Source organism: Zingiber officinale, chromosome 2A (assembly GCF_018446385.1).
Source record: "Zingiber officinale cultivar Zhangliang chromosome 2A, Zo_v1.1, whole genome shotgun sequence".
NCBI lineage: Eukaryota > Viridiplantae > Streptophyta > Magnoliopsida > Zingiberales > Zingiberaceae > Zingiber > Zingiber officinale.
The window spans coordinates 37,523,881-37,537,190 of record NC_055988.1 but is presented as its reverse complement, the minus strand read 5'-3'; the positions used below and the strand labels follow the sequence as shown (position 1 = coordinate 37,537,190).

General features: G+C 41.1%; 1 non-coding gene across 1 annotated transcript; it reads left to right on the top strand.

Annotated features, from left to right (window-relative positions):
- The first annotated feature begins 11,887 nt into the window (after nt 1-11,887).
- On the top strand, nt 11,888-11,993 carry LOC122044688. The gene has a single exon (XR_006129709.1). It is a non-coding gene; the product is annotated as a small nucleolar RNA R71 (small nucleolar RNA).
- The last annotated feature ends 1,317 nt before the right edge of the window (nt 11,994-13,310 follow it).

The window sequence follows — 13,310 nt, the reverse complement described above, 5'->3', positions numbered from 1 at the left end:
GCATCAGAGGCAGCAAAGGAGGCAGTTTGGATTCACAAGTTAATCACTGAACTTGGGGTGGTTCCTAGCATTGCTGACCCTATTGAGCTCTATTGTGACAACAATGGAGCTATAGCACAGGCGAAGGAACCTCGCTCACACCAGCAGACCAAACACATACTACGGCGCTTCCATCTCATTCGAGAGATCATCGAGAGAGGAGATGTGAAGATTTGCAGAGTACCTACAGAGGCTAACATCGCAGATCCCTTGACCAAGGTTTAGCACAGAGGAAGCATGATGGTCACACTAGGTCATTTGGGCTTAGAGCCTACACTGATTGACACTAGTGCTAGTGGAAGATTGTTAGCTAGAGCCCTAGAGCCAATCATTTGATGATTGTATTTTGGACTTGTTGTATCATATTCTATATAAACAAAGACATTTGGTTTTTGGTTATTATACTTACTTATATTGGTGCCAAATAATCTAAGTATAATAACGCCCTTGAGTAGATGGTTCTCACCTATATCAATCGGTTAGTTGAACCGATAGTGAGATGATATAGGGAACACTACTCTTAATCATTCCTAGTCGAGTATTAACATTCAGGGACAATGTTAATGCAATAAGACTAGCATGTAGGTCAACTCGATGACTTGATCTCACAAGTCATGGATATAGAGATATCAAGTTAACACATGGGTATGCATTAGAGAATGTATACTGATTGACCTGCCATGAGAAAGTATCATGGTTCGTTATATGAGTGTCATATACTTTCTCATGTGACTATTAGTATGACTACTAGTCCTTAGACCTGAAGTCACCATGGTTCCCTACATAAGGAGTTATGTACTTTGGTTTCGTCAAACGTCACCCATAACTAGGTAGATCATAAAGGCGATTACTGGGTATGTAACAAATTATGCGGAGGGATGTGAGTGATGTAGATGGGATCTATCCCTCCTATATGACGGGAGAGACATAGGTATTCTTGATAGAGTGAGACCACGAAGTGCATGGCCATGCCCAAATGAGTCAATATAGGATATTGAGCCCATTTGATTGAGTGCGTCTATTTGGAGTTCAAGTTTAGATTGATTAGAGGATGACACGGTCTATGCCTATTGATCAATCTAGATGTCTAGGATAGAAGGACAATGTCATATATTGTGAGGAGTCATGATTAGTAGTCACAAGGTGATATTGGATCTCAACATTCTTGTAACTTCGGTAGTAATGATGTATTGCTAGATACCGCTCATTACTTATGTTTCTAAATGAGTTTAGGGGCATTGCCAACGTTACAAGAACCTATTGGGTCACACACAATGAACAAGTGGATGGAGATTAGGTTCATATGATGAACCAAGAGGATTAGATTCATTTGATGAATCAAATTGGATTAAGAGTAATCCTAATTGGGCTAATTGAGTTGGACTCAAGTTGATTCATGTGTTCAATGAGTCTAATTTAGATTATGACTCATTGAATCAATTTAATTAAATGAATTAGGTTCATTATATTAAATTGGCTTGAATTAAATGGTTGGATTAGATCAACCATGAGAGAGATTAAGTCAAGTTTGACGTGACTTGAGAGGAATATGAAGAGTCAAGTTTGACTTGACTTTATGCCACCTCATTGGTGAGTTGGCATTAAATGGACCAATGATGATGCTCCACATCATCATGGTTACTTAAGTGAAGTGCCACCTCATGGGAGTTACCAAGAGTTGTGACTCTTGGTATCCCATGGAGGTTACAAACCACTTAATTAGATGAAAAGAGTTTCATTTTGCAAGTGTAACTCTCATTCAAGTGATCTTCCTCCTCCTAAGCTCTCTTCTTGCTCCTTCTCTTCTCTTGGTCGTGGGTTTCAAGCAAGGGAGAATAAAGGAGAGTGAATCTAATCCAAGAAGAAAGGTTAGTGAAAGTCACATAGAGATTTTAGAGGAGTGTGTTCTCTTCTTTTCCTTTCTTCTTCTTCCAATCCTACCCGAGAGCCCTAGAGAGTGCTAGCACACTTGTGGTGCTCTCTTCTCCATCCTTGAGTGTTAGAGAACACTTCTTGTTCGTGTGGATATCACTAGAGAGTTGTCTACATTGACAACTTCGAGATCCGGCGTACCGTTGGACGAGCGGGATTTGCGAGGGCACGCTTCAAAAGTATAAAATGTTTTTCCTTTGTAGATCTACTGTAGATCGTCGTTTGAAACTCATACTCATATTTTCGAAAGTTTTCTTCGCACAGATCCAATGGCTAGGGGTTTTTGGGGTTTCCGCGACGCGAAAAAGCGGTTTTCGCGGCCCGAAAAATCCAACAGAGATCCCTTTGAAATCTTGTAACGATTAACCCCCCTGTCACGAGGGCACCTAAGTAGAACACTGGGATACACATCTAGTAAATAACAATAAGGATAAGGGTTACCTACCTCCTTATGGAGGAATTGCCTCTCCCTTCAAGAGAATGTCCTAGACATCCGTGAACGGGTTACCCTTGTCACTAGGGCCCCTCGGGTATACGATCTAGAGCACTTTCATTACGAGAGCAACAGTTCCTAAGGGATTGTTTCTCCATTTAAGGGAACATTTTAGAAGTCCAAAAAGGGTTACCCCTATCATTAGGGTACCTTGTTCAATACGCTTTAAGGTATCCCCTTTGAGGGATCAACAATCCTCCACATCAAGCAATCAAAGCATAGAAACGTAAACATGGCACACACGCAACTCATCAAGCACGAACAAGGCATCAACAGGTCATTGAATAGAAACAAGGTGAATCTACATAGTTCTACATCTCCATCATATTACAAATACTTCCTAATCCTATAACAAGATGTCTACTCCATTGTTGGGGAAGAAAAACCCCAGAACATAAAAAAAAAGCATAGTTACAACCCTAGAAGAAAAGGAAGAAGAAATGCTTGATGATTCCGATGTCTTGGGGATGCTTCCTTGCTCCGGAGATGAACGGATCATCAAGGGACGACAGTGGATGAAGCTCTTGGGTTTCCCCCGAAGGAGAAAACCCTTTCACAAGGAGAGGGACGAAGCCTCTGAACCAAAGATGATCAAAGAATAGGGTTCTTGACCCTTTTATACCTCCTCCACACTGCCTAGCTAGGAAAACCCGGATTACAGGCATCTGGTAAACCAGGTTTTTCACTCATTAAACTAGGTTTTTTAGTGATTCACTCTGAACTAAAGTATTATCACTTGAAATCATCTTCAATCTGATACTTAGATCGAGCCCTATCTCAAACCGAACCGAAAGTTATGGCAGTTCAAACTTTGGTCTGCAGTCTTGGCGGAGGTCCAGTTGAACCTGTAGTTGGGAGGCACGGACGTGCCATTTATCACGGGCAAAAAATTCTTTCTCTCTGTTGGATCTGAAGTAAAGTTGTAGATCTTGAAGTCACCTACGTTTTGGTATAAAGAACAGCCTGAAACTCCAACGGAGCACAAAGTTATGGCCGAATAACGATAGATCTGCAATCTGCCCAGAATTCAGCACAACTCTATTTTGGCGTGGCACAACCCGTGTTCTTCATCGCACGGTTGTGTGGAATCCACACGGCCTCACACTGATTCCTCTCGGATTGAGTCACTCGGCCGTGTGGGATCACACAGCTGTGGCCTTCTTCGTCTCTGCCGAGGTCACACGGCCGTGTGAATTCATACGACCGTGGCCTTCCTCCCCTCTGAAATGTTGGCACGACCGTGCCATTCGGCACGGCTGTGACCCTCTTCAACTCTGTATTGCAAGCATGATCGTGTCATTTGGCATGGCCGGAACATGCTCATGGCCATATGGCCGTGTGGTGCTTGCACGACCCAAGCTCCTGTGTGCACTTTTGCTCCATTTTCTCTCCAAATAACACCCTATTAACAAGGAAACAAACAAAGAGTATATCTCCGAACAAATATAATGGAAGTATGACATTATAAAGAAATAGGGTGCAATAAACATAGAATATACTATGAAATACAAGTAGATGTGTGTCCAAACATGCATAAATGATCATAATATTTGTGCGCATCAGTGCTCCAAAAAATCTCCTACGACACTGTGAAGCTCCTCCGACAATCGATGATTAAGATTCTTTTCTATTTTTTGTCGGTAACACTATTTTATAGTTCTATACTTGCAATTTGTAACCATTTTGAACTATTAGTGGTCAACGAAAGCACTCGACAAGTGTGGGCCTTGGAGTAGGAGTTATCAAATGCTCCGAACCAAGTAAAAATTTGGTCGTGTTAGGATTGCTTCTTATTCTTCTACTGCGTATCTGTTTTAAATTGAATTTTCGATGATCACTATTCACCCCCCTTTAGCATTCTTTCTGATCCTACAAAACCATATCGGTCTCAGAAGTCATCTCGGGCTCAAAAATCATTTCAATTTCAAAAACCACCTCAGTCTCAGAAACCATCTCAGTGTCAAAAGCCATCTCGGTCTCAGATGTTGTGTTGGTCTGCCCTCGTGGCCTTAAGAGACGAAGTTGTCTTAGCCTTGGTCACTGATACACTCCTCTGAAGAAGTTATATATATCGTTCTCTAAAAAAGCCACTCTGTATTAATGTCACTTTCTCTATCCTTAAACACTGCATGTACTCACAAATAGTAACAACAATATTTATAGACACATGTCAATCAAAGAATGATGTGGTAGTTACAAGTTTGCCATGGGTAGTCCCCTAGATACCTCCCTATTGGCACGTGACACTAGATGAATGGAAAGAGAACAATCAGTTGTTGGATATGGTCCCCTCCCCAACCTCCATAATTATGATATCTGATATGCGTATTTTATATATAGTTTTTTTAATGTTTTGATGCACCTTTTGTCCCTTTATGTATGCATATATTTCACGATATCACCTCTTTATGATTCATTATGATACATTTCTATTTCGGAGAACTGCTCTCATGTGTTTCTTATGATAGGATGCAAAAAGGAGTGAAAATGGAGATTAAAGTCCAACAAATGAAGTAATTATGTCTGCATTGGGTGCTCATCCCAGCCAGTATAGGCTGTGTTTTGTTCAACGAGCCATATTAAAGAGCCCGTGCCAACCTTCATGGAACATGCCCCTTTAGCCAAACAGGAGATGGTCACCCATGCTTTTCGGTACAGCCTATGGCCAACAATCCTCTACAGTTACTAAATGTGACACGGGCACCCTGTTACGATTTCGCAAGTACACGGATTCGTCGTCAGTAATAAAGATTATCGATCCCACGAGGTCTGGTTATAAGCACTAGCGATGACTCACTTAGGATTAGCTAAACTATCGATGATTGTAAGTTATCTAAATAAAAGAGATTTGGGAAATGGAAACGAGAACTAGCAAAGAAGAAGTAATGGACTTGGTTTATGAAGAGTCCTAGGAGTTCGATTTCATTGTGGTAGTATTGATGTGTCACATTCTATCCTTTACTCATTGTCCATCAACATGCATTCATCGGAAGTTGAAGCATCTATTCTTAGGTACCAAATAAAGAAGATCCCTATGAAATCCTGTTACGGTTAACTCCTGTCACTAGGGTGTCTCGGTAGATCACAAGAACACTACTATAATTGGTGTCACTAAGAATAGAGATAAGGAGCTTAGTTTGGTCTCTTACTTCCTTGTGGAGGAATTGTCTCTCCTTTCAAGGAAGTATGCTAGATGTCCGTGAACGGGTTATCCCTAACATAGGGCCCCTCGAGTGTACGATCTAGGATATTTTCTCTATGTGGTTAGCAATTCCTATACAATCAATTAATACGAAATAGATAGGCATAATAGTTGAAACAAAGCAAGCGAAATCATCCAATAAATAAAGTCATATCTGAGTCTTACATCAAAACCGATCCACAACTACTCCCTAATCCTAGAACAAGGAATTACTCCATAGATGCTAGAGAAAAACCTGAAGACATAATATTAAGCATACAATTCTCAAACAAGAAGAGAGAAAGAGAAATGACGCTTATCCAACGATGACGAGTGATCTTCGGATCTAATCCATTGCTTCTGGAGTTGATGTGGTGATGAAGGATCGCTGGATGGAGGTCCTGGATGGCGTGGAACGACACCAAGTCTATTCTCTCTCTGACGGCTTGCCACTGACTCGCTTCCTGCTCGCCTCCCCTTGAGGAGAAGGGTTAAAACTCTTTTATAGGCTAGGGCATGGCTGCGGCGGCACGACCGTCCCAATATGGCACGGCTACGGCGGCACGGCTGTGGTGGCACGAATGTGCCCTTTCTTGTCTCTGCCTCCACTGCACGGCCGTGCCAATTGGCACGACCATGTGAACCTGGGGCTTGGCTCTGGGGACACGGTCGTGCAGGATTGCACGAGCATGTACTGCTTGGTTGCGGTCATGGGGGGCACGACCGTGTAGGATTGCATGGCCATGCTTTGATTTGCCTCTGATTGGCTGCATGCCCGTGCAGGAGTTGTACGACCGTGCATTGCTCCTCTTCTGTCTAGCCACACGACCGTGCGAGGTTGCATAGTCGTGTTCTCTGCCTCGTTCTGATACATCGACAATCACTATTTTTCTCCTAAAGTTATCCTTGTCAACACAAAACCAAACAAAGAACAGATATCCAAACAAAAGAGTATATATGATGAATACATGATAAAAGAGGCGATCATGCAAAGAATATATACATATAAACAAGTGAATGCGCGTTAAAATATGCATAAACGATTATAATATTTACACACATCACACCCCAGACTTGAACCTTTGCTTGTCCTCAAGAAAAATGCTGCAAACTATGTTCATGAGTGCCTGGCAGTGTTTCATAATCCCTAGTGCATTCACCTAACTCTATCAACTAGTTTCATTGATAAGCACAATTGTGGAGTAACCTAAGTATGACCTAATCATAAGTTCTTTGTGCTCGGTGTAGTAAGTAACTCAAACTCTTCAAGTTTCAATTCTCTGTCCTAGTTAAGTCGTCATACAATTGAGTTCCTAATGTTCACGGGGATAGACACTTACCTGCCACACACTTGGTTCGTTTTTTCTTAAATTACACAAGGTCTCAAAGGATACTACTTGGAATCAAGAGAAACATAACATTCATTTCCCCAGTAACCTAACACAGTCACAAAGGGGTGAATTGTTAGTTTCTACTCACGACAATTGTTTTTTATCCCTTATTCAATATTATTTTTTTTTCTTTTTCTTTTTGGGTTCTAAAGAGGTGTAGCACTAGTCACAAATGCGAGATGCATATGTTGGGATTTAGATTTTTTCAAATGAGCTTCCATGATCCGAGGTCATCGAGTAACCAAAATGTAAATAAGAAATCACCATGGGAACAAAAGTACTAAACAATTTGGATGAATCATAACTATTTCAAAAATGTTTCTACTATTCAAGCTTAAGTACCTAAGTGTAGTGAAAATAAGATCCTTAAGGTTAGGACAAAACTAATACCAAACTCCATACAATACTTAGCTTATGTCATGCTACTAAAGATAGAGAAAAGAGATACACCAAACATACTAACACTATCTTGACAACACATGAACTAAGAAAATGTTAGACATTTTGCTATCAGACAAGTAGCAGAAAAAGTAAAAGGTTTGATGTTCTCAAATATGCTTCAAAACTATTTTTTTTAGAAGAAAGAAGTGCAAATGAGATGCCAATAGAAATATGAAATTGATAAAATGTGAATAAACAAAGCAAAGTAGTAGAATATGCAAGATAGAAACATAAAATATGCAAAAAGAAAAGAAAATTCGACTCGAATCAGATTGTGCAGACACAACATCCCCAGACTTAAACTTTTTATCATCTCGATGAAATCAATATGGTGACAGGAGTGATAAGGGGGTCCCCGATGTGCGATAGGGGGAAATCTAGGCATACTAGGAAGATGACCAAGGTGTTGATGATATTAATAAAGGGCATCTACTTGTTGTCTAGTAATATCCATATCATCCATAAAATTCCTCATTCTTTCCTGGTCGACCTCATAGTCCTGAACGAACCCTGTCACCTGACTATGGAAGTCTCTATTAAACAGAAAATGATCCTGTACCTCCCTAAACTAGTCGTCAGATAACTTGAAGTGACCCTCCAACAATCGTTGTTGAGTATTTTGCTTCTCATGAAGGGAGTCTAAGGAGGCACGGAAGTCAGAAAAATCAAATCTAGAAGGTCTCGTACCATAGGCAAAAGAGTGCCTAGGAGGTTCCAGATATCCAGAAGGGTACAGGAATCCTGATGATGAGGACTCTTTGTGGTACTCGATTTCTTCTATAATGGAGGGGACAGTTTCGGGGATTAAGTCAGTAATCACCCAGTTTGCGGGGTTGCGAATTGAAGTGTGCTCAAGGCAAGGAAGGGGTAATGGAAAACCATTGTTCCTAGGGAAGACAAACCCATTCTCATCCCGACAAATCATCTTCATAGCAAGACAAGAATCGATGTCGATCTTGTCATTACCATGAATAACCTCTAATCCATCAAGCTCACAACCCAGAATGACTACTATTTGGGTGATTAATCCATCAAATACTATCATCCCCAAAGATGCTTTAGCCGCTCTCAAAAAATTTTATAGGAAATGAAATCCGAAATCAAAATCCACTTTATTCAACATCGCCAAAAGAGAATAGAGCTCTACCTTTCTAACCACCCCATCACTCTCTCCTCGACCAAAGATTGTTTTGCTCATCACTCGGTGGAGGTATCTATAGGTCAGGTTTTGCATGCGGGATGCCTTAGCTCTAGAAGTTTGTAAGGGTCCTTTGATCCAGTTATTGACGTCTAAAACTCATTCCATCTAATCTCATCATCAAATCCATGGGCACCACCAATAGGTAAGCCAAAACAATTATTAAAATCACTAAAAGTTCACCGAACTTCTTTATTCATCATCCTAAAAGTCATGACCCCTACATAGTCATCCTCAGAAGAAAATTTAACATCAATCAAACTCAAAAATTCAAAGACTAGGCTGGGGTAAGTTGATGAATGGGCATACATGATATCATTCCAATCTAAAGAACTAATCATCCAATCTACGTCATCCCTGATTCCTAGCATATCCAAAGTAGTGGGATCCATATATCTAGTGCATATAATATTTCTAGCAACAAGGATATCATATCTAGCTTTATGTTCATGATTTCTAAAAATAATATTGAACTCATTTTCGTTACCTTCGTCACGTGCCAGCCTTTTTCCTTTGCCTTTTGAAGAAGAAGCCTTCCCTTTGCCTTTGTCACCTCCCGACACATCTCCTTTGCCAGATCCACCGCTTCCTCGACGAAGTCTCTTCAAGATTTGTGACATGATGTGCAAGGTTTTGAGGATTTTCTTGTGGAGGTGGATCTTGAGGATGGGAGAGGAGGAGAAGGAAGGAAAATAGGGGAGTTGCTTCTCTCTTTCTGGATTTGTGGCTTGAAGAAGTGTTAGATCTAGGTGTAGATCTAAGTAAAAATGAACTCTAGAGGTGGGGATTAGGGTTTGGTGAGGTGTATTGGGGAGGAGAAAGCTTTTGGGAGAGAAGGAGATAGAAATTAGGGATTTTTAGAGGGGTGGACGGCGCACACGGGTAGGGGCACGACCGTGTCTTATAGACACAACCGGGTAGGTAGCTTTTCTTCACGGTCGTGCCAATTGGCACGACCTCCTCTTTTCTCCCTTCTGCTAAAGTCACATGGCCGTGCCTTCTTCTTCTCTCCGTTGATCTCATGGTCGTGCCAATTGGCACGGCCTATGTCTCTTGCTCCTCTGGTGTTCTTGCACGGTCGTGCCAATTGACACAACCTGTGTTCTCCTCTTCTCTGTATAGGCCACATGACCGTGCAAGGTTGCACGGCCCGTGGCCTTTGTCCCTCTGTCGGCTTCGCACGGTCGTGTGGGGTCACACGACCGACTCCTTTAAGCGCATGGTGACTCGCCTTTCTCTATTTTGGTTCCTCTGATGCCTCCACGCCCATGAAACGCTCACGACCAGCTCATGGAGGCTCTGCACATCCTAAAAATGAATACCTAAAAATAAAGAAATAATAAAAGTACTCAACTCGAACTTATTGGAGAAATAAAATGATAAACGGAATGATGAAATAAAAAAAAAAATCCTTGGGTTGCCTTTCAAGAAGCGCTCATTTTAGGTCTTTAGTTCAACCCCATTTTAGTCAATGTGGACTAAACCCATGGAAGCACGGCTCTCCTCCTAGGGTTAATGCACCAGTCCGCACCTTTAGTTTCGCTTGTGCAGGACAATTGTATTTCTTATTGCTTGCTGGAGGGGATCTCTCTTGGAAACTACACTCCTAGACTTTGTGTATGTTCATCTTGCTCGAATTTCCCTGAGAAAAGGGGGCGTGACTTTTCACATCAATGAGGGCTCCAGCTGTGGCAAAGAATGATTTTCCAAGGATGATCGGTATCTTGGGATCCTCCTCCATATCCAGGACAATGAAATCTGTGGGGATGATGCATCCGCCTACTTCTACTGGCACATCTTCCACTATTCCCATTGGGTATCTACATGAATGGTCAACTAATTGCAATGTCATAGTAGTCAGTTTGATGTTCTGGAGTCCCAACTTCTTACATAATGAGTACGGAAGTAGGCTAACCCTGGCTCCCAAGTCGCAGAAAGCTTTCTGTATGAGTTCAGACCCAATCTTGCAAGGTATGGAAAAACTTCCTGGATCTTGAAGTTTCAGAGGAATATTTGCCATAAGTAGAGCGCTGTAATTTTCTATTAATGCTACAGTCTCGAAGTCACCTTTTTGCCTTCTATTAGATAAAATACCCTATAAGAATTTTGTGAATTTCGGCATTTGGTGCAGTGCATCTATCAGTGGTACTTCTACGCAAATTTCCTTAATCTTCTTCAGGAATTGGTTGAACTCTTCATCCTGTTGGGATGTTATCAGTTTTTGAGGGGAAAGAAATGTTTGAATTTGTGTTGGAATTTGAAGAGTTCCTTCAACTTTCTTGGTGATCTCCTCTCCATCCCTGTTCTGGATCTGATTTGTCACTAGGGGAGAGGGCTCTTCCTCTGAGTCAGGACCTTTCTGAGTAGTGATTTGGGGGTCTCCCAAAGTTCGTCCGCTCCTCAGCTTGATGCGGTTGCAGTGTTCCACTGGGTTTATATCGGGCTTTCCTAGAAATGTTCCCTGTGCTCTTGAGAAAGACTAGGCTATCTGGGCTATCCGACTGTCTTGCATCTTCTGATGTTTTTAGAAATTTTCCAGCCTTTGAGTCAATTACTTGATCTCATTCTTCATCTCTTTTTTCTATGAGAGAGCTTCTTAAAGCATATTTTTGATTCTGGACAGCAGTGAAGGTTGCTGTTGATAAGTCTGTTGTCCAGATGGGTAGCTCTGTTACCCAGGTTGATAGCTTTGTTTTGTTGGACCTTGGTTCTGGTTATTCCAGTATGAGAAATTTGGGTGGTTCCTCCATCCAGGGTTGCATGTGTTGGAGTACAAATTGTTTTTCTTTTGTTTGTAGTTGACTATCGCATCTCATTGCTCAAGTTGATTTTTCTGTGCTTGTATTGGTCCTAGGGGGCAAGTATCTTGAGCATGATCTATACTTCCACAAGTTTCTCAAACACAAACTATTGCATTGGCCGTGTTGTTTCCCATGGCCTCAAAATTCTTGGTCAGAGCGTCCAACTTTGCAGACATGAGTGTGACTGCATCTACGTAGAATTTTCCTAATGCCTTTATTGGATTCCCTGAGAAAGAACTACCAGATCTTTCTGTTGCCTACTGATGGTGGTTTTGTGCCACATTCTCTATGATTTCTTCAGCTTCATCAAGGCTCTTGTTCATTAGTGCTCCTCCTGCTATAGAATCGAGGGACACCTTCATGTGATAGTTGATTCCATTGTAGAATGTGTGTAGAACCAACCATTTCTCAAGGCCATGATGGGGGCACTCTCTCAGCATACTTTTGAATCTATCCCAGGCTTCAAATAATGATTCCGAGTCTATCTGTTTGAAACTTGTAATCAAATTCCTCATGTGGGCAGTTTTGCTTGGAGGGTAGAATTTATCCAGAAATTTCTGCTCACACTGCTCCCAAGATGTTATACTATTTGCTGGAAGGGAATTTAGCCACTGCTTGGCTCTGTCTTTCAGGGAGAATCCAAAGAGCAATAACCTTACTGATTCTGGAGGGACTCCGTTCACTTTTATGGTAGCACAAATCTCGTAGAAAAGCTCTAAGTGGTGGTTTGGTTCATCGTGCGGTCCTCCTCCAAATTGATTCTGCTGAACCATGTGAATTACTATAGGCTTGATTTCAAAATTGTTGGCTTCGATTGGCGGTCGAGTGATGCTAGACCGAACCCCTTGTGCATAAGGCGTTGCGTAGTCCTTCAACAATTTGTCAGCCATCTCTGAAGATTCTTGTACTACTTGAAATACTTTTTGAAGGTTTCTTCTTCTCAAGAAAGTCCTATCGATCTCTGGATCAAACAGTAGAAGTTGTCCTGAAAGATTAGCTCTTCGCATGCAAAAACAAGATATGAAGTATAGTAAAGAAGAGAGTTGAAATAATAATATTTTTTTAGCATTTTAATAAAAATACAGAAAATAAAGAAAAATAAGAATACAATTATTTATCTCTAAATGCAAAATATTTGAAAAAAAAGAAAGATAAAGGAAAAGAAAACAAAGTCTAGTCTAATCTAATATGATTATCACTAATGTTATAGATGCAGTCCCCGACAAGGGCGCCAAAAACTTGCTATGATTCCGCAAGTGCATGGATTCGTCGTCAGTAATAAAGATTATCGATCCCACGAGGACTGGTTATAACCACTAGCGATGGCTTACTTAGGATTAGCTAAACTACCGATAGTTGTAAGTTATCTAAAGAAAAGAGATTTGAGAAACGGAAATGAGAACTAGCAAAGAAGAAGTAATAGACTTGGTTTATGATGAATCCTAGGAGTTCAGTTTCATTGTGGTGGTATTGATGTGTCACATTCTATCCTTTACTCATTGTCCATCAACATGCATTCGCCGGAAGCTAAAGCATCTATTCTTAGGTACCAAATAAAGAAGATCCCTATGAAATCCTGTTACGATTAACCCCTTTCACTAGGGAGCGGTAGATCACAAGAACACTACTCTAATTGGTGTCACTAAGAATATAGATAAGGAGCTTAATTTAGTCTCTTACTTCCTTGTGCAGGAGTTGCCTCTCCTTTCAAGGAAGTACCCTTGATGTCCGTGAACAGGTTACCCCTGTCACTAGGGCCCCTCGGGTGTACGATCTAGGATATTCTCTCTAAGAGGTTAGCAATTCCTATACAATAAATTAATACCCAATAGAA